The sequence below is a fragment of the Chiloscyllium punctatum genome, chromosome 49 (assembly GCF_047496795.1).
Source record: "Chiloscyllium punctatum isolate Juve2018m chromosome 49, sChiPun1.3, whole genome shotgun sequence".
Lineage (NCBI taxonomy): Eukaryota > Metazoa > Chordata > Chondrichthyes > Orectolobiformes > Hemiscylliidae > Chiloscyllium > Chiloscyllium punctatum.
The window spans coordinates 33,632,928-33,652,537 of record NC_092787.1 but is presented as its reverse complement, the minus strand read 5'-3'; positions in this window follow the sequence as shown (position 1 = coordinate 33,652,537).

The following is a 19,610-nucleotide window of genomic DNA, read 5'->3' as shown; positions in this document are numbered from 1 at the left end:
GGCAATTAACTACATTTTCTTCTTCTGACTCCAATACCTGAAGGTGCAACAGCTTTTCCACATATACAGTGATCCCTTTATCCCTGGGCTGATTTCCGGGCCCCATATCCTGACCATTATTCATTGTATTTACTAAACCCACAGGAACATCTTTCACCAGATCAACCCAGCTGCTGCTTAAAGCATGAAATGTGAAATCCAGTTTGGGTATTCCCAGGACTCTGCTCACCCCATTCCCGTTCCTAAAATTGCATCACTAAAGCTCACCCAAAGATTCCACGTCTCTTCCCAGCGGTTAGACCGAAATCCATTCCCTAGTCATTCCTGTGAGCTTCAATGTATGTTACTGTTAACTCCTGCAGTGTCTCCACTTTAAAATTCTCACACACGTGATGACATCTGTTCATGATATCGCTCTCTGTCTCATTCTGTCACATTCCTAAATCTCTGTTAGTTGTTTATGTTTAAACTGATTTCTCTCTGCTTTGTCTCTTTTGGTGATTTTCACATCTGCACTCCCTCAGTATTTGTCCTTTACTGGTGTATACAGATACAGAGACATGAACTCATGGAAGCACCACTTCCAGTCATTTACAACAGGACCTGGAAATTTCCCCATGCTCGGCCACTATCACATTCCTGATGAAGGGCTCTGGCCCGAAACGATGGTTTTCCTGCTCCTGATCTGCTGTGCTTTTCCAGCAATACACTCTCAACTCTGATCTCCAGCATCTGCAGACCTCACTGTCTCCACTATCTAGTGCAGGTATACCGAGCAACAGAGTGATCTGTGCCCGCGTCCTGCTGCAAATAGTCCACTTCACTAACCAGTGCATCAGCGTAGTCTGCAAAGTGTTTTCTGTCAGGTTTGGTTATGACTCGACTCGTTCTACTCGGTAGATTCAGATTACAATATAACTGATCATTTCACATGATCTCACAGTCTCATTATTTAATTGTTCCATTTTGCAATTGGACTTCTGAAGGCCACACTCCTCCAGTTAATTCGAATATCCTGATTATACCCCATATTTCGACAACCATTCTGCAGTAAGTAATGACCCTATTCTATTTTAAGGTGAATTGTTTATCCTTGCTGGATCTTTCCCTATCTTTGCTCTTTTTCTCCTGCGTATGCAGTGCCTTGTTATGAATTTGAATGTGTTGGGATGTCACCCATTTCATCAGGAGCTGGCTGTGAAGCTCCATATTGGAAAGGGGTATCATCCCCGCATTGACTCCCGGGTTTGAAAATTGCTCTGTGCCTGTCCACTGAGCGCCTGTGTTAGTTACTCTGAGCTGATCACGTGGACAGCAACATGCTGAAGCCCTTCAATTATTATTGCAATGGACCCAGCAAGTAACTTGCTGGAAATAGGCATTTCAATTAATTCTGTTCCTGGAAAGATAGTGGAAGGACTGGAATGTTTTGCTGGAGGTTGTGCTGTGAACTGCTGGAGATATTTCAGGGAGACCTGAGCGTTTGGCCACACAATTCAGAATGAAAGCTTTGGGAATGTAGTTACAATGTGTCTTGGTTTTGAACATGAACAAAAAATGGAGCAGAGGCTGCAGAGTGTGGAAGCTCTGAGAGCACAGCCTGAGTGGGTGTGGGGAAAGAGATCTGCTGGATCCATCCCGGGTTTGTGAGGAACAGCTTACCAAGCTCCAGCAAACCCAGGAACAAAGTGGAAAGGGACCCTGCTCTGTGGTCACTTCTGTGCTGAATTAGATTACTTTGAGTGTGGAAACAGGCCCTTCGGCCCAACAGGTCCACACCGACCCGCCAAAGCACACCCACCCAGACCCATTCCCCTATAATCACACCTGCAACTAACACTACGGGCAATTTAGCGTGGCCAATTCACCTACCCTGCACATTTTTGGACTGTGGGAGGAAACCGGAGCACCCGGAGGAAACCCACGCAGACGCGGGGAGAATGTGCAAACTCCACACAGTCAGTTGCCTGAGGTGGGAATTGAACCCGGGGCTCTGGCGCTGTGAGGCAGCAATGCTAACCACTGTGCCACCATGCCGCCCACTAATCAAACAACATCTGAATTTAGTTTCCATGATTTAGCGCGACATTATTGTTGGAAACTGTGAGAAGATAATTAATTTCTCAGGGCTGCGGAACACCTCTCGTCAAACCCAGCCAATCCAGCAAACCCTAACACATAGCAAATGTGAGCAGGAGTAGGGTATTCAGAGCGTGCCTGAACAATGAGTATCATTCTGGATGATTGTCTATCTCAGTAGACTGCTCCTACTTCCTTCTCAGATCCTTTGATCCCTTGCAACTTATAAACTAGTGCAGAAGCCTTCTTGAATGGTTAGACCTGAACAGCTGAGAATTCCACAGGCTCACCTCTCTCTGGGTGAAGAAATTTCCACTTATTTCGGTGCTGAATAGCCTATGTCCTAACCGTAGACTGTGACAGATGATTCTGGACTCACTGCTCATGAGAAACATCCTTCATCTGTTCTCCTGCTCAGACCGATTTACAATTTTACAAATTTGATGAGATCCCCTCTCATTCTTCTGAAGGTCAGTGACTATAATCTTAGTTGGTAGAGTCTCTCTTCATACCACAGTTCTGCTCTGCCAAAGGTTAATGCAATAACAGAGTAGATAATTGCGCTTTATACTGGAATCCTCTTGCTATGAAAGCGAGCTGTCTTCTCCTCCCGCTCACCTGCATGTTAATCTTCATTGTCTGGTACACAAGGGCACTCAGGTCTCATTGCACCTCTCACTTTAGCAATCTATCAATATATTGATAATAATCTGCCTTTCTGATTTGCTAAATTGATAACCTCATATTTATCCATTTTGTATGTTCTCTGCTATAAATTTGTCCATTCATTCAACTTGTACAAAACACAGGAGTTTATCTCTGCTTACTCCTCATAGTTCACCATCCTAACCAACTTTGTGTTGTCTACAGTGCTGGAGATAAGACATAAAGTTCCCTCATGTAAAACATTAATATGCATTGTGAATAGATGAGGTCAATATTTGATCCCTATGCTCCCTGAGCAGTGACTGCCTGCCTTTCAGACAAAATCCCATTTCTTCCTATTCTTTTCTGTCATCCACCAATTGGCACGTTCTTCATGTCAGTACGCTTCCCTCAATTCCATGCCCTTTAATTTTACTTGCTTATCACTATATGGAACTTCTAAAAAGTCCTCTGAAAGTCCAATTAAGCCCGACAATGGTTCCTCCGACACACTTTATTATTTACATCCGTGAAAACTTCTAATAATTTTCAAGGATGAATTACTTTTCTTAAACTTGTACTGAGTTTATCTGATCTGGTCACTGCTATTAAATGTTTTCAATGGACTTCAAGATTTTCCCCACTAACGGTGTCAGTCTAACCAGTCAATAATTCCCTTTGAGTGCATTTAGAAAAAAATGGTGTCCCATTTCTCAACTTGCAATTGGTAGGAACTATTCCAGAATGCCAGAATTTTGGAAAACAACCATCGACTATTTGCAGGGTCAATTCCTTAAGTGTTCTGCAATGCACCTGATTGGCCTTGAAATTTATTCTCATGTTCCCCACTACCATTTGTTTATAAATCATTCAGTTCCTCTCTCTTCAAGGAATCTGTGTTCTCCAACAGTTATATTATCTTGTTTATGTCTCTCTTAGTGAAGACAAAGCCAAGATATCACGTGAAGATGAAAAGAAAGTGAAAAAAATGAAGTCTCTGATAAAATAAACACCTTCACAATAAGTAGCCTGTGAGATGAAGATTAAAATAAATTAAAAAGAAAGAGAATAATTGAGTTGTAAATGCTGTTGCTGGAAAAGTTGTGGACGGTTTAACTTCACAATACTTTCACAAGTTGAAATGTAAAAGTCAGAATTGAGAACTGATTTAGACAACCATTCTTTCTCTTATTCACTTTGAGGAATATGGCTGTCACTGGCTGTGCCAGCATTGATAGACCACCCCTGGTTGCTGTTGAGAAGGTGGTGGTGAGTTGCCTCTTGAACTGCTGCAGTCAATGTGCAGTGCGTTAAGCCTCATGCTGTTAGGAATGTAATCCCAGTGTTTTGACCCAGTGACAGTGGATGGACGGCGATACATTTTCAAGTCAGAATGGTAAGTAGCTTGGCACCAGGATTTTGGGGTGTTGTGGTGAAATTGAAAGTGATGATGTTCCTGTGTATTTGCTGCTCTTGTCCTGGACAGAAGTGGCTGTGAATTTAGGTGCTGCTAACTGAGGATCTTTGGTGAATATCTGCAGCCCATCTTGTGGATATTACATTTTGCTGCCACGGAGCATTGGTGGTGGAGGAAGTGGATGATATAATGCTAATTGAACTGGCTGCTTTGTCCTGGATGGTATCAGGTTCCTTGAGTGTTGTTGGAGTGCCACCATCCAGGCAAGTGGGAAGGATTCCACGACACTTTGACTTGTTCCTTTTCAGGTGATGGACAGACTTTGGGGATACAAGTGGAGAGTCACTCACATCGGTATTCCGAGCAATGACCTGCACTTGGAGCCCATGTGGTTATGTGATGAATCCAGTTGAGTTTATGTTCAATAGTAACACCCAGGCTGTTGATCGCAGGAGAATCAGTGACGGTAACACCATTGAATGTCACAGGGCAATGGTTGCATTGTCGCTTATTGGTCATGGTTGTAGCCTGGCATTTATGTGGCAGGATTGTTACTTGCCAGTTGAGTCCAAGTCTCGGTTCTGTCCAGAGCTTATCACATTTGAACATGGAATGCTTCAGTATCTGAGAATTCTGGAATGGTGCTGAACATTGTGCACTCATCTGGAAACATCCCACTGCTGATCATATGATGGAGGGAAGGTCATTGATGAAGCAGCTGAAGATGGTTGAGCCTAGGACACTACCCTGAGGAACTCATACAGAGATGTCTTGGAGCTGAGATGACTGACCTCCAGTAACCACAACCATCTTTCTATATGTCAGGTATGACTCCAACCAGCGGAATGTGTGCCCCCTGATATCAATTGATTTCAGGTTTGTAAGGATTCCTTGATGCCACACTCGGACAGTTTTGATTGAGGACAGTTTCAATGAAAACACTTTTCTAAAACGACCAGAAAACAAGTTATTTTAGAGCTGGGAAAAATATTGTGGTGGGATAAATAACAAAATCATTTTAGAGACAGATGTGAACCCAAAATGCTGAAGTATTACATACAGGCTCGGTTTGGAAAGACTTGAAGCAGATAAATCTAAGATAAAATATTACAACAGCGTGAGAATGTAATGGCAAAGGTCAAATGTGGATACATAAAGGCAGGGAAGAAATGAAAACGTGTTCGGAGATATTCCATAACTTTTCAGGAATATATAAAAGATGTACATTAGGTGATGACGTGACACTAACAGATCAGAAAAAGGAATTCCAGAATTTGAAAAACATTTTTAAAGTATGGAATGGCTAATGTAAAATGTTTTTCTTTAGATAGGCTGTAACTATATTGCCCTGATGAAGGGCTTTGGCCCGAAACATCGAATTTGCTGCTCCTCAGATGCTGCCTGACCTGCTGTGCTTTTCCAGCACCACTCTCACTTAGACTCTGATCTCCAGCATCTGCAGTCCTCACTTTTGCCTTGTAAATATGTTTTCCTGTCTGTCTCAGCGAAAGCTAATTTAACCAAGATTATTGTGGTCACCTGGTGTTAGAGTTCACATGTATTCACATACAGAAGATTGTTTGACATGCACAAAATACATAGACCAAAATAATTATGGCACCTTCACATTGAAAATAGAAATGTGCTCCTTGTCGTGAAGCTTGTGGAATCCTGATGGTACTTGAAAGACAAAAAGCTGGGTTGATACAACTTGATTGGGGATGGTCTATTTTTATTTCCTGATAGGCTTACAAGTGAAATGGCAACAGTTGTGTGACATGTGCTTGCATTGGAGTGATCTCGAAGGCAGGATGGCAGTGTGTATCTGATCCTGCTTGTGCTGCTATCACAGAGGATAACTAGGAATATTTCTGACCCTAAAATTGCACTGAATTTCTGTAACAGCCACTTGTTGTCTGTTTGATGCTAATGACCATGTAATGATCAAAATGACATGCATTTGAGTTATGAATCTATCACAAGAGCACTGAGAGAACAGGTTCAGAAAGAGAAACTAATGTTTGAGATTGTCACATTAAAAAAATGGTCCCAATGCATGTTTTCTGTACAAATATAATATGTACCTCATCTCAGAATTGACGTTATTTGTCCTTGAAAGATTAAGATTGCTCACCGGAGTCTTTTTTTATTTTTTGCAGTTAACTTAATAGCAATTGTGAGCCCGTCCCAGGGAAAGTGTGGACTTTCTGCTTGCACCACTCGCTACCTGGTGGCCATGGCATTGATGGATCTCCTGGTTATTATCACTGAGATCATACTCTGTTGAATCAACAATTATTATTTCCCATTGAATGTCATGAAGCTCACTTCTGTGTGTCGACCCCTCTATGTTGTGATCCGTGTAGCCATAGACTGTTCTGTCTGGTTCACTGTGACTTTCACTTTTGATCGATTTGTTGCCATTTCTTGCCGAAAACTGAAATTGAAATATTGCACCAAGAAAACTGCGACTGTGGTTCGAGCAACAACTGGCATTTTCCTATGTTTAAAAAACATTCCCATTTACTTCAGATATAAACCAAGGTGGGTCATTAAAAATGTAGAATGGTGCTGTTCTAATAAGCAAATCTACTTTAGAGATCCAAGGTGGATTGGATTTAGGATGTTTGAAAATGTTTTAACACCATTATTACCATTTGGTCTAATTCTGTTATTCAATGCCTTGACAGTCAGACACATTTTAATGGCCAGTCGATTCCGTATGGGACTGAAGCATCACAAAAAAGATGAAAAACAGTGACCAAGAGATGGAGAGCAGAAGGAAGTCGATGATTTTACTCTTTACCATATCGGGCACCTTCATCCTCCTGTGGTTTGTTTACATTATATACTATTTTGATTTTGGTGATTCCATTGTCAATTCTGGTGGGATGTTGGAAGTGCTTGCCTACATGCTGAGAAATTTAAATTGTTGCACAAACACATTTATTGACATGGCTACTCAGTCCAAGTTCAGAGAGCAGTTGAGGAGCATGTTGAAATATCCCCTAATATCTATTCATAAATTCGTGAATAGACAAAACAACTGAGAGCAGCACAAATATCCAGACAGCAATAGACAAGTATTAACCCCCGGGTTACAAAACCAACTTCACATAGCCCTAAACAATGGAAAGTAAAGGGATGTAGGGGGGTGGGGGGCGTAGTTAATCAGCCTGAACTATGGACCAGCAGCATGGAAGAAAACTGAGGAAAGAAGAAACATTGTCAACCAGAGAACAGGAAGGACGGGGCCTGAATGAAACCACACGTCAGAGAGCTGGCAGTCAAGGGTTAGATATTCACTTCAGAGGAGCAAGTGTTAAAAACAGGAGGAGTCAGAGCAACCCGCAACGATGGGACAGGTAGGAACAGGAGGGTTACGAGGAGACCAGTAAATAGAGAATTACTGTCGAACAAGCAGCAGAGCAAATAAGGAAACCATAAGGCGTGACTCTCGGAAGAGAACACGGGCGGCACGGTGGCACAGTGGTTAGCACTGCTGCCTCACAGCGCCAGAGACCTGGGTTCAATTCCCGCCTCAGGCGACTAACTGTGTGGAGTTTGCACATTCTCCCTGTGTCTGCATGGGTTTCCTCCGGGTGCTCCGGTTTCCTCCCACAGTCCAAAGATGTGCAGGTTAGGTGAATTGGGCATGCTAAATTGCCCATAGTGTTAGGTAAAGGGGTAAATGTTGGGGAATGGGTGGGTGGTGGGTCGGTGTGGACTTGTTGGGCCGAAGGGCCTGTTTCCACACTGTAAGTAATCTAATCTAAACACAAACAGGAATGTTGAGGAGAATGACTGGATTGTTTGCAGGGACTAATAAGGATCAAACACATCTTTCACTTTTACACTCTCAAAACTGAGATTTCTGAAAACAAATGAAGTTCATGAAGAGCAGATTCTTTAAGTGTATTAACATATAACATTACAGTGCAGTAATGTTATATGTTATGTATCCGCCTTCGATATTGCGCCGCCCTGTCATACTCATCTGAAGCCCATCCACCTACACTATTCCATGTACGTCCATTTGCCTGTCCAATGACGACTTAAATGCACTTAAACTTGGCGAATCTACTACTGATGCAGGCAAAGCATTCCATACCATTACTACTCTCTGAGTAAAGAAACCACCTCTGACATCTGTCTTATACCTATCTCCCCTCACTTTAAAGTTATATCCCCATACTTGGAAAAAGGCTCTCCTTGTCCACCCTATCTAACCCTCTGATTATCTTGTATGTCTCTATGAAGTCACCTCTCAGCCTTCTTCTCTCTAAAGAGAACAGCCTCAAGGTCCTCAGCCTTTCCTCATAAGACATTCCTTCCATACCGGGCAACATCCTAGTAAATCTCCTCTGCACCTTTCCAAAGCTTCCACATCCTTCTTATAATGTGGTGACCACGTACCAGAGCTTTGTACAGCTGCAGCATAACCTCCTGGTTCCTGAACTCAATCCCTCTATTAATAAAGGCCAAAACACTGTATGCCTTCTTAACAACCCTGTCAATCTGGGTGGCAACTTTCAGGGATCTGTGTACATGGACACAGTGATCTCTCTGTTCATCTGCACTCCCAAGAATCCTAGCATTAGCCCAGTACTTTGCATTCCGATTACTCCAGCCAAAGAATATCACCTCACACTTGTCCACATTAAACTCCATTTGTCACCTCTGAGCCCAGCTCTGCATCCTATCTATGTCTCTCTGCAACCAACTACATCCTTCATCACTATCCACAACTCCACTGACCTTAGTGTCGTCTGCAAATTTACTAACCCACCCTTCTAAGCCCTCATCCAGGTCATTTATAAAAATGACGAACAGCAGTGGACCCAACACCGACCCTTGCGGCACATAGCTAGTAACTGGACACCAAGATGAACATGTTCCATCAACTACAACCCTCAGTTTTCTTTCAGCAAGCCAATTACTGATCCAAACTGCTATGTCTCCCACAATTCCATTCCTCCACATTTTGTATAACAGCCTACTGTGGGGAACCTTATCGAACGCCTTGCTGAAATCCAGACACACCACATCAACTGGTTTATTCTCATCTACCTGTTTGGTCACTTTGTCAAAAAAGTCAATAAGATTCGTTAGGTACGACCTACCCTTCACAAAACCGTGCTGACTGTCCCTGATCAGATTATTCTCTTCTAGATGGTTATAAATCCTAACTCTTATAACATTTTCCAACACTCTACCAACAACTGAAATGAGACTCACTGGTCTGTAGTTACCAGGGTTGTCTCTACTACCCTTTTTGAACAAGGGAACCACATTTACTTATCCTCCAGTCCTCAGGCACTATTCCTGTAGACAATGATGATTTGAAGATCAATGCCAAAGGCTCAGCAATCTCTTCCCTTGCTTCCCAGAGGATCCTAGGGTAGATCCCATCTGGTCCAGGGGACTTGTATATTTTCACACTCTGCGAGTATTTCTAATACCTCTTCCTTGTGAACCTCAATCTCTTCTAGTCTAGATGTGAGTATCTCTGTATCTTCCTCGCCAACATTGTCATTTTCTATTGTGAACACTGTCGAAAAATATTTATTTAGTGCTTCCCCTATCTCCTCTGACTCCACACACAACTTACCACTATTATCCTTGATTGGCCCTAATTTAACTCTTGTCATTATAGACAATAGACAATAGGTGCAGGAGTTGGCCATTCTGCCCTTCGAGCCTGCACCACCATTCAATATGATCATGGCTGATCATCCTTAATCAGTATCCTGTTCCTACCTTATCTCCATAACCCTTGATTCCATTATCCTTGAGAGCTCTATCCAACTCTTTCTTAAATGAATCCAGAGACTGGGCCTCCACTGCCCTCTGGGGCAGAGCATTCCACACATCCACCACTCTCTGGGTGAAGAAGTTTCTACTCATCTCTGTCCTAAATAGTCTACCTCGGATTTTTAAGCCGTCACCTCTGGTTCGGCACTCACCCATCAGCGGAAACATGTTTCCTGCCTCCAGAGTGTCCAATCCTTTAATAATCTTATCTATCTAAATCAGATCCCCTCTCAGTTTTCTAAACTTTCTAAACCAGCCCAGTTTCTTCAGTCTTTCAGCGTAAGGTAGTCCTGCCATTCCAGGAATTGACCTCGTGAATCTACGCTGCACTCCCTCAATAGCCAGAATGTCTTTCATCAAATTTGGAAACCAGAAATGCACACAGTACTCCAGGTGTAATCTCACCAGGGCCTTGTACAACTGCAGAAGAACCTCTTTGCTTCTATACTCAATCCCTCTTGTTATGAAGGCCAGCATGCTATTAGCCTTCTTCACTACCTGCTGTACCTGTACGCTTACCTTCATTGACTGGTGTACAAGAACACCCAGATCTCTTTGTACTGCCCCTTTACCTAAATTGATTCCATTGAGGTAGTAATCTGCCTTCCTGTTCTTGCCACCAAAGTGGATAACCACACATTTATCCACATTAAACTGCATCTGCCATGCATCTGACCACTCACCTAACCTGTCCAGGTCACCCTGTAATCTCCTAACATCCTCATCACATTTAACCCTGCCACCCAGCTTAATATCAACAGCAAATTTGCTAATGTTACTATTAATGCCATCTTCTTTATCATTAACATATATTGTAAAAAGCTGTGGTCCCAGCACTGATCCCTGCGGTACCCCACTAGTCACTGCCTGCCATTCCAAAATGGAGCCGTTTATCACTTCTCTTTGTTTCCTGTCAGCCAACCAACTTTCAATCCATTCTTTTATACCTGACATACCTGTGGGGAAAGCCTTAGTGTTAACCCTGATCCTATCCGCCAACAACTTCTCATGTCCCCTCCTGGCTCTTCTGAGTTCTCTTTTTAGGTCTTTCCTGACTTCCTTGTAACCCTCAAGCGCCCTAACTGAGTTTTCACATTTTGTCCTAACATAAGCCTTCTTCCTCTTCTTGACCAGGGATTCCAGTTCCTTCGTAAACCACGACTCACGCGTTCTATATCTTCCTCCCTGCCTGACAGGTACATACTTATCTAGGACACACAGGAGCTTTTCCTCGAATAAGCTCCACATTTTTAATGCGCTCATCCCCTGCAGTTTCCTTCCCCATTCTACACTTCCTAAATCTTTCCTAATTGCATTGTAAATTCCTTTCCCCCAGCTGTAACTCTTGCTCTGTGTACACCTATCCCCTTCCATCTTTAAAGTAAACTTGGCAGAACTGTGATTGCTGTCTCCAAAGTGCTCACCTACTTCCAAATCTAACACCTGGACAGGTTCGTTACCCTGTACTAAATCTAAAGTGGCTTTGCTCCTTGTAGATCTGTCTACATACTGTGTCAGGAAGCCCTCCTGCACACACTGGACAAAAACTGACCCATCTATAGTACTCGTACTGTAGTGATCCCAGTCAATATTTGGATAGTTGAAGTCCCCCATGACAACTACCCTACCTCTCTCACTCCTATCGAGAATCATCATCCCTCTACATCACTGGAACTATTCAGAGGCCTATAGAAAACTCCCAACAGGGTGACTTCCCCTTTCTTGTTTCTAACCTCAGCCATACTACCTCAGTTAACGAGTCCCCAAACATCCTTTCTACAACTGTAATATTGTCCGTGATCAACAATGCCACACCTCCCCCTCTTTGTTCTAGGGAAAGTGCGGCTCTGAGCTGGGACAGGGAGAGTGAGGACCTGAGCTGGGATAGGGAGAACGTGGCCCTGAGCTGTGGCAGGGAGAGTGCGACGCTGAGCACGGACAGGGAGAGTGATGCCCTGAGTTGGGACAGGGAGAGTGAAGTCCTGAATTGAGTCAGGGAGAGTCCGACACAGAGCTGGGACAGGGAGAGTGTGGCCCTGAGCTGGGACAGGGAGAGTACGGCTGAGAGCTGGGACAGGAAGAGTGTGGCCCTGAGCTGGGACAGGGAGAGTACGGCCGAGAGCTGGGACAGGGAAGTGCCACCCTGAGCTGGGACAGGAAGAGTGCGGCCCTGAGTTGGGACAGGAAGAGTGTGGCCCTGAGCTGGGACAGGGAGATGTGGTCCTGAGCTGGGACAGGGAGAGTGAGACCCTGAGCTGGGAGTGGGAGAGTGTGGCCCTGAGCTGGGACAGGAACAGTGGGGCACTGACCTGGGACAGGGAATGTGTGGCCCTTAGTTGGGACAGGGAGTGTGCGACGATGTGCAGGGTCAGGGAGTGTGTGGGCCTGAGCTGGGAAAGGGAGAGTGATGCCCTGAGTTGGGACAGGGAGAGTGCGACGCTGATCTAGGACCGGGAAATTGCGGCCCTGGGCTGGGACAGGGAGAACGTGGCCCTGAGCAGGGACAGGGAGCGCGCGACGCTGAACTGGGACAGGGAGAGTGTGGCCCTGCGCTGAGACAGGGAGCGTGCGACGCTGAGCTGGGACAGGGAGACTGTGGCCCTGAGCTGGGAAGGGAGAGTGAGGCCCTGAACTGGGACAGGGAGAGTGTGGCCCTGAGCTGGGACAGGGAGAGTGAGGCCCTGAACTGGGACAGGGAGAGTGAGACCCTGAGCTGGGACAGGGAGAGTGAGGCCCTGAACTGGGACAGGGAGAGTGTGGCCCTGAACTGGGACAGGGTGAGTGTGGCCCTGAACTGGGACAGGGAGAGTGCGGCCCTGAGCTGGGACATGGAGAGTGCGGCCCTGAGCTGGGACAGAGGGAGTGAGGCCCTGAGCTGGGACAGGGAGAGTGTGGCCCTGAACTGGGACGGAGAGAGTGTGGCTCTGAACTGGGAACGGGTGAGTGCAGCGCTGAGCTGGGACAAGGAGAGTGCAGCACTGAGCTGGGACAGGGACAGTGAGGTCCTGAGTTGGGACAGCGAAAGTGCGGCCCTGAGCTGGGACAGGGGGAGTGCGGCCCTGAGCTGGCGCAGGGAGAGTGCGACCCTGAGCTGGGCCAGGGGGAGTGAGGCCCTGAACTGGGACAGGGAGAGTGTGGCCCTGAGCTGGGACAGGGAGAGTGTGGCCCTGATCGGGGACAGGGAGAGTGCGACGCTGAGCTGGGACAGGGAGAGTGTGGCCCTGAGCTGGGACATGGAAAGTGCGGCCCTGTGCTGGGACATTGAGTGTGTGCCTCTGAGCTGGGACAGTGAGAGTGCGGCCTTGAGTTGGGACAGTGAGAGTGAGGCCATGAGTTCGGTTAGGGGCAGTGCATCCCTGAGTTGGGACAGGGATAGTGCGGCCCTGAGCTGGGACAGGGAGAGTGAGACCCTGAGCTGGGAGCGGGAGAGTATGGCCCTGAGCTGGGACAGTCGAATGAGGCCCTGAGCTGGGACAGGGAGAGTGCAGCCCTGAGCTGGGACAGGGAGAGTGAGACCCTGAGCTGGGAGCGGGAGAGTGTAGCCCTGAGCTGGGAAAGGGAGAGTGATGCCCTGAGCTGGGACAGGGAGAGTGAGGCCCTGAGCTGGGACAGGGAGAGTGAGACCCTGAGCTGGGACAGGGAGAGTGAGACCCTGAGCTGGGACAGGGAGAGTGTGGCCCTGATCGGGGACAGGGAGAGTGCGACGCTGAGCAGGGACAAGGAGAGTGTGGCCTTGAGCTGGGACAGTGAGAGTGAGGACCTGAGCTGTGACAGGGAGACGGCCAGCCTGAGGTGGGACAGGAGAATGAGGCCTGTGCTGGGACATGGAGAGTGCAGCCCTGAGCTGGGAATGGGTGAGTGCAGCGCTGAGCTGGGACAGGGAGAGTGCAGCCTTGAGCTGGGACAGGGAGAGTGCAGCATTGAGCTGGGACAGGGAGAGTGCAGCACTGAGCTGGGACAGGGAGAGTGAGGTCCTGAACTGGGACAGGGAAAGTACAGCCAAGAGCTGGGACAGGGAGAGTGCCACCCTGAGCTGGGACAGGGAGAGTACGGCCCTGAGCTGGGACAGGGAGAGTGCAGTCCTGAGCTGGGACAGGAAGAGTGAGATCCTGAGTTGGGAAACGAGGAGTGCATACTGAGCTGGGACAGGACAAGTGTGGCCCTGAACAGGGACAGGGAGAGTGAGGCCCTGAACTGGGACAGGGAGAGTAAGGCCGAGAGCTGGGACAGGGAAGTGCCACCCTGAGCTGGGACAGGGACAGTGTGGCGCTGAGTGGGGACAGGGAGAGTGTGGCCCTGAGCTGGGACAGGACGAGTGTGGCCCTGAACTGGGACAGGGAGAGTGAGGCCCTGAACTGGGACAGGGAGAGTGTGGCCCTGAGCTGGGACAGGGAGAGTGTGGCCCTGAGCTGGGGCAGGGAGAATGAGGCTCTGAGCTGGGGCAGGGAGAATGAGGCTCTGAGCTGGAGCAGCCGAATGAGGCCCTGAATTGGGTCAGAGAGAGTGAGGCCCTGAGCTGGGACATGGAGAGTGAGGCCCTGAGCTGGGACATGGAGAGTGTGGCTCTGAGCTGGGTCAGGGAGAGGGCTGCCCTGAGTTGGGACAGGGAGAGTGAGGCCCTGAGCTGGGACAGGGAGAGTGAGGCCCTGAGCTGGGACATGGAGAGTGAGGCCCTGAGCTGGGACAGGGAGAGTGCGGCCCTCAGCTGGGACAGGTAGAGTGAAGTCCTGATTTGGGACAGGGAGAGTGCGGCCCTGAGTTGGGACAGGGAGAGTGAGGCCCTGAGCTGGGACAGGGAGAGTGCGGCCCTGAGTGGGACATGGAGAGTGCGACGCTGAGCTGGGACAGGGAGAGTGAGGTCCTGATTTGGGACAGGGAGTGTGCGTCCCTGAGCTGGGACAGTGAGAGTGAGGACCTGAGTTAGGACAGCGAGAGTGCTGCCTTGAGTTGGGACAGAGAGATTGCCGCCCTGAGCAGCGACAGGGAGAGTGAGGCTCTGAGCTGGGACATGGAGAGTGAGGCCCTTAACTGGGACAGGGAGAGTGCGGCCTGAGCAGGGACGGAGAGTGCGGCCCTGAGTTGGGACAGGGAGAGTGCGGCCCTGAGCTGGGACAGGGGGAGTGCGGCCCTCAGCTGGGACAGTGAGAGTGCGTCCCTAAGCTGGGACAGGAAGATTGAGGTCCTGAGTTGGGATAGGGAGAGTGTGGCCCTGAGCTGGGACAGGAAGATTGAGGTCCTGAGTTGGGATAGGGAGAGTGTGGCCCTGAGCTGTGAGAGGGAGAGTGCGGTCCTGATCTGGGACAGGGAGAGTGCGGCCCTGAGCTGGGACAGGAAGATTGAGGTCCTGAGTTGGGACAGGGAGAGTGCGGCCCTGAGCTGGGACAGGGAGATTGAGGTCCTGAGCTGGGACACGGAGAGTGCGCCCTGTGCTGGGACAGGAAGATTGAGGTCCTGAGCTGGGACACGGAGAGTGCGCCCTGTGCTGGGACAGGGAGAGTGCACCCCTCAGTGGGACAACGAGAGTGAGGCCCTGAGCTGGGATAGGGAGAGTGAGGCCCTGAGCTGGGACAGGGAGAGTACGGCCGAGAGCTGGGACAGGGAAGTTCCACCCTGAGCTGGCACAGGGAGAGTGTGGCCCTGTGTTGGGACAGGGAGATTGCGGCCCTGAGCTGGGACAGGGAGAATGCGACGATGAGCAGGGTCATGGAGAGTGAGGCTCTGAGCTGGGACAGGGAGAGTGATGCCCTGAATTGGGACAGGGATAGTGCAACGCTGAGCAAGGACAGGGAGAGTGTGGCCCTGAGCTGGGAAAGGGAGAATGATGCCCTGAATTGGGACAGGGATAGTGCGGCCCTGAACTGGGACAGGGAGAGTGTGACCCTGAGCTGGGACAGGGAGAGTGTGGCCCTGAGTTGGGAAGGGAGAGTGCAATGCTGAGCAGGGACAGGGAGAGTGATGCCCTGAATTGGGTCATGGAGAGTCCGACCCTGAGTTGGGACAGTGAGGGTGCGGCCCTGAGCTGGGACAGGGAGAGTGCAGCCCTGTGCTGGGACACGGAGAGTGTGGCCCTGAGCTGGGACAAGGGGAGTGTGGCCCTGATCGGGGACAGGGAGAGTGCGACGCTGAGCAGGGACAGGGAGAGTGCAGACCTGAGATATGACAGGGAGAGTGCGGCCCTGAGCAGGGACAGGGAGAGTGAGACCCTGAGCTGGGACAGTGAGAGTGAGGCCCTGAACTCGGACATGGAGAGTGAGGCTCTGAGCTGGGGCAGGCAGTGTGCAGCCCTGAGCAGGACAGAGAGAGTGTGGCCCTGAGCTGGGACAGGGAGAGTGATGCCCTGTGCTGGGACACGGAGAGTGTGGCCCTGAGCTGGGGCAGGGAGAGTGCGGCCTGAGCAGGGACGGGGAGTGAGCAGCCCTGAGCTGGGACAGGGAGAGTGAGGCTCTGAGCTGGGACAGGGAGAGTGAGACCCTGAGCTGGGACAGGGAGGGTGTGGCCCTGAGCTGGGACACGGAGAGTGCAGCCCTGTGCTGGGACACGGAGAGTGTGGCCCTGAGTTGGGACAGGGAAAGTGTGGCCCTGAGCTGGGACAAGGGGAGGGCGGCCCTGAGTTGGGACAGGGAGAGTGCGGCCCTGAGCTGGGACAGGGAGAGTGAGGCCCTGAGCTGGGACAGGGAAAGTGTGGCCCTGAGCTGGGACAGGGAGAGTGCGACCCTGAGCTGGGACAAGGGGAGGGCGGCCCTGAGCTGGGACAAGGGGAGGGCGGCCCTGAGTTGGGACAGGGAGAGTGTGGCCCTGAACTGGGACAGGGAGAGTGCGGCCTTGAGTTGGGACAGGGAGAGTGAGGCCTGAGCTGGGACAGGGAGAGTGTGGCCCTGAGCTGGGACAGGGAGAGTGAGGCCCTGAGCTTGGACAGGGAGAGTGAGGCACTGACTTGGGGCAGGGACAGTGCGGCCCTGACCTGGGACAGGGTGAGTGCAGCCCTGAGCTGGGACAGGGAGAGTGAGACCCTGAACTGGGACATGGGGAGTGCGGCCGAGAGCTGGGACAGGGATGTGCCACCCTGAGCTGGGATAGGGAGAGAGCGGCCCTGAGCTGGGACAGGGAGAGTGTGGACCTGAGCTGGGGCAGGGAGAGTGCGGCCCTGAGCTGGGACAGGGAGAGTGTGGCCCAGATTTGGCACAGGGAGAGTGCACACTGAGCTGGGACAGTAAATGTGCTCCTCAGAGCTGGGACAGGGAGAGTGAGGCCCTGAACTTGGACAGGGAGAGTACGGCCGAGAGCTGGGACAGGGAATTGCCACCCTGAGCTGGGACAGGGAGAGTGAGGCCCTGAGCTGGGACAGGGAGAGTGAGGCCCTGAGCTGGGACAGGGAGAGTGAGGCCCTGAGCTGGGACAGGGAGAGTGCGGCCCTGAGTTGGGACAGGGAGTGTGCGGCCCTGGGCTGGGACAGGGAGAGTGCGGCGCTGAGCTGGGACAGGGAGAGTGAGGCCCTGAGCTGGGACAGGGAGAGTGCGGCCCTGAACTGGGGCAGGGAGAGTGAGGCCCTGAACTGGGACTGGGAGTGTGTGGCACTGAGGTGGGACAGTGAGAGTATGGCTCTGAGGTGGTCCAGGGCTGACTGTGGAGAGAGTAGCTGGCGGTGCACGGCTGTGAGTGTGGAGAGGAGGATCTAGAGGGAGAACCATGTCTTATTGCTTTAGAGTCCCTGTGAATGTCCTGCTCAGGCCCAAATGTGGATGGTCTGATGTAGTCCGGAGTCCATGGAGGTTCAGGCGGTTCTCTGGTCAGGCGCTGAGGTCGGAGATTTGGCTGTGGTAGCAGGTCTGTATCAAGACATGGGTGAAGAGCCATTGAATCCAAATCCATTGTGTTTTCCCAGCAACAGCCTGTGAACCCATTCCCTTGCAATGGCCTATCACCCATCCCCCACTCTGTTCTCCTCACAACGTAAGGTATGGAGAGCCTGAGAGAACTGAGAGAGAGCAAGATTGTAGGAACTGTGTACGAGTGAAGGAGAGAGTGAAGGAGAGCATGGGAGAGATGTACGTTGAAAAAGAATGCAAATGATGGAGAAGGAATGAGAAAGACAGACTGTGTGAATGTGTGGGAGTGAAATATGGAGGGAGAGAGATGAATTCTGCCCATGGCCAGGTCAGAGTGGGTGACCCAGAGGGGAAAATAAGGACAGAGAGACTAAAATCCAACTCCTGAGCTTGACCCTGGTCCCGTCCCCTTCCCTGAGGATCCCTGGGATTGAGTCTGGCTTTCTCTAGCTTAGCTTCTTCAACACAAAGACCAAAAAATAGCATAGTTTGTACCGCTGCTTGGCACATATTAACTAACATTTTAATTATTTACAAATTGAAGTTTTAAATACGTGGGTGGCACAGTGGCACAGTGGTTAGCACTGCTGCCTCACAGCGCCAATTCAATTCCCGCGTCAGGCGATTGACTGTGTGGAGTTTGCACATTCTCCCCGTGTCTGCGTGGGTTTCCTCCGGGTGCTCCGGTTTCCTCCCATGGTCCAAAGATGTCCAGCTCAGGTGAATTGGCCATCCTAAATTGCCTGTAGTGTTAGGTGAAAGGGTAAATGTATGGGTGGGTTGTGCTTCGGCAGGTCAGTGTGGACTTGTTGGACCAAAGGGCCTGTTTCCACACTGTCAGTAATCTAATCTAAATACAGGCCCCTGAGTTGAGAGAAGCATTGAAATATTTCCCTGTAACCTCCTTTGAGATACGTTTGGATAAACCAGCATTGTTCTCAATCTGTTACCAGAGCGACCGGCTTCTTCATCGCTGTAACATTGAACTGAAATGAGAAAATCCTGAATAGATTGATTAAAGAGTGAATTTGATTGATTGATGAATTTGGGTAAAGGGATATTTCAGCACGTTCCTCAGATGTTGTCTGAACTTAGTCTGGGTCACGGCATAAATCGCGGTGTTTGTGCAGCAACTGAGGAGCTGCAGCATGAAGCCCAATTCCTGCACAAACGGAGATAGATACACAGACTGATACCCAAACCAAAACATCCGGTTACATATGGAGTACATCATTAACATTGACCATAATAGAATGAAATTGGCCGAGATCACAAACAGTAAAATGATGGATTTTTTTCGATTCTGCATTTCTGTGTCACACTGAATGTCCCCATTAGCGTAGGCCCGGAGTCTCCTGCGGGCTCTGCTGGTCACTAAAATGTGTCTGACGGTGAGAACATTGAGCAGCAGAATCAGGAGAAATGGGACACACGGTGTTAGAATGTGGTGGAGGAACTCGATTGTGACCCAGATGCGAGAGTAATAAACACCATTTGTTATATCACAAAACCAAGGGGAGTGCATCAGCTCATACCAACGTGTGAACATAAAATACCAGAAAATGTTCTTTAAACAGCTCAGCACAGTCACTGCTCCAAGAACCACAGCCGCTGTTGTCTCACTGCAATATTTACTTTTCAGCTTCTGGCAACAAATGGCCACAAACCGATCAAAGGTGAAAGTGACGGTGAACCAGACAGAACAGTCAGTGGCTGCATAAAGCAGGACGGCGTGGATATTACACACGGGGACGGAATATAAGAAATCAAACTGTTCCCGATAAACAATGGGAATTTGTCTCAGTATCAGGTCGAGGATAACGACCAGT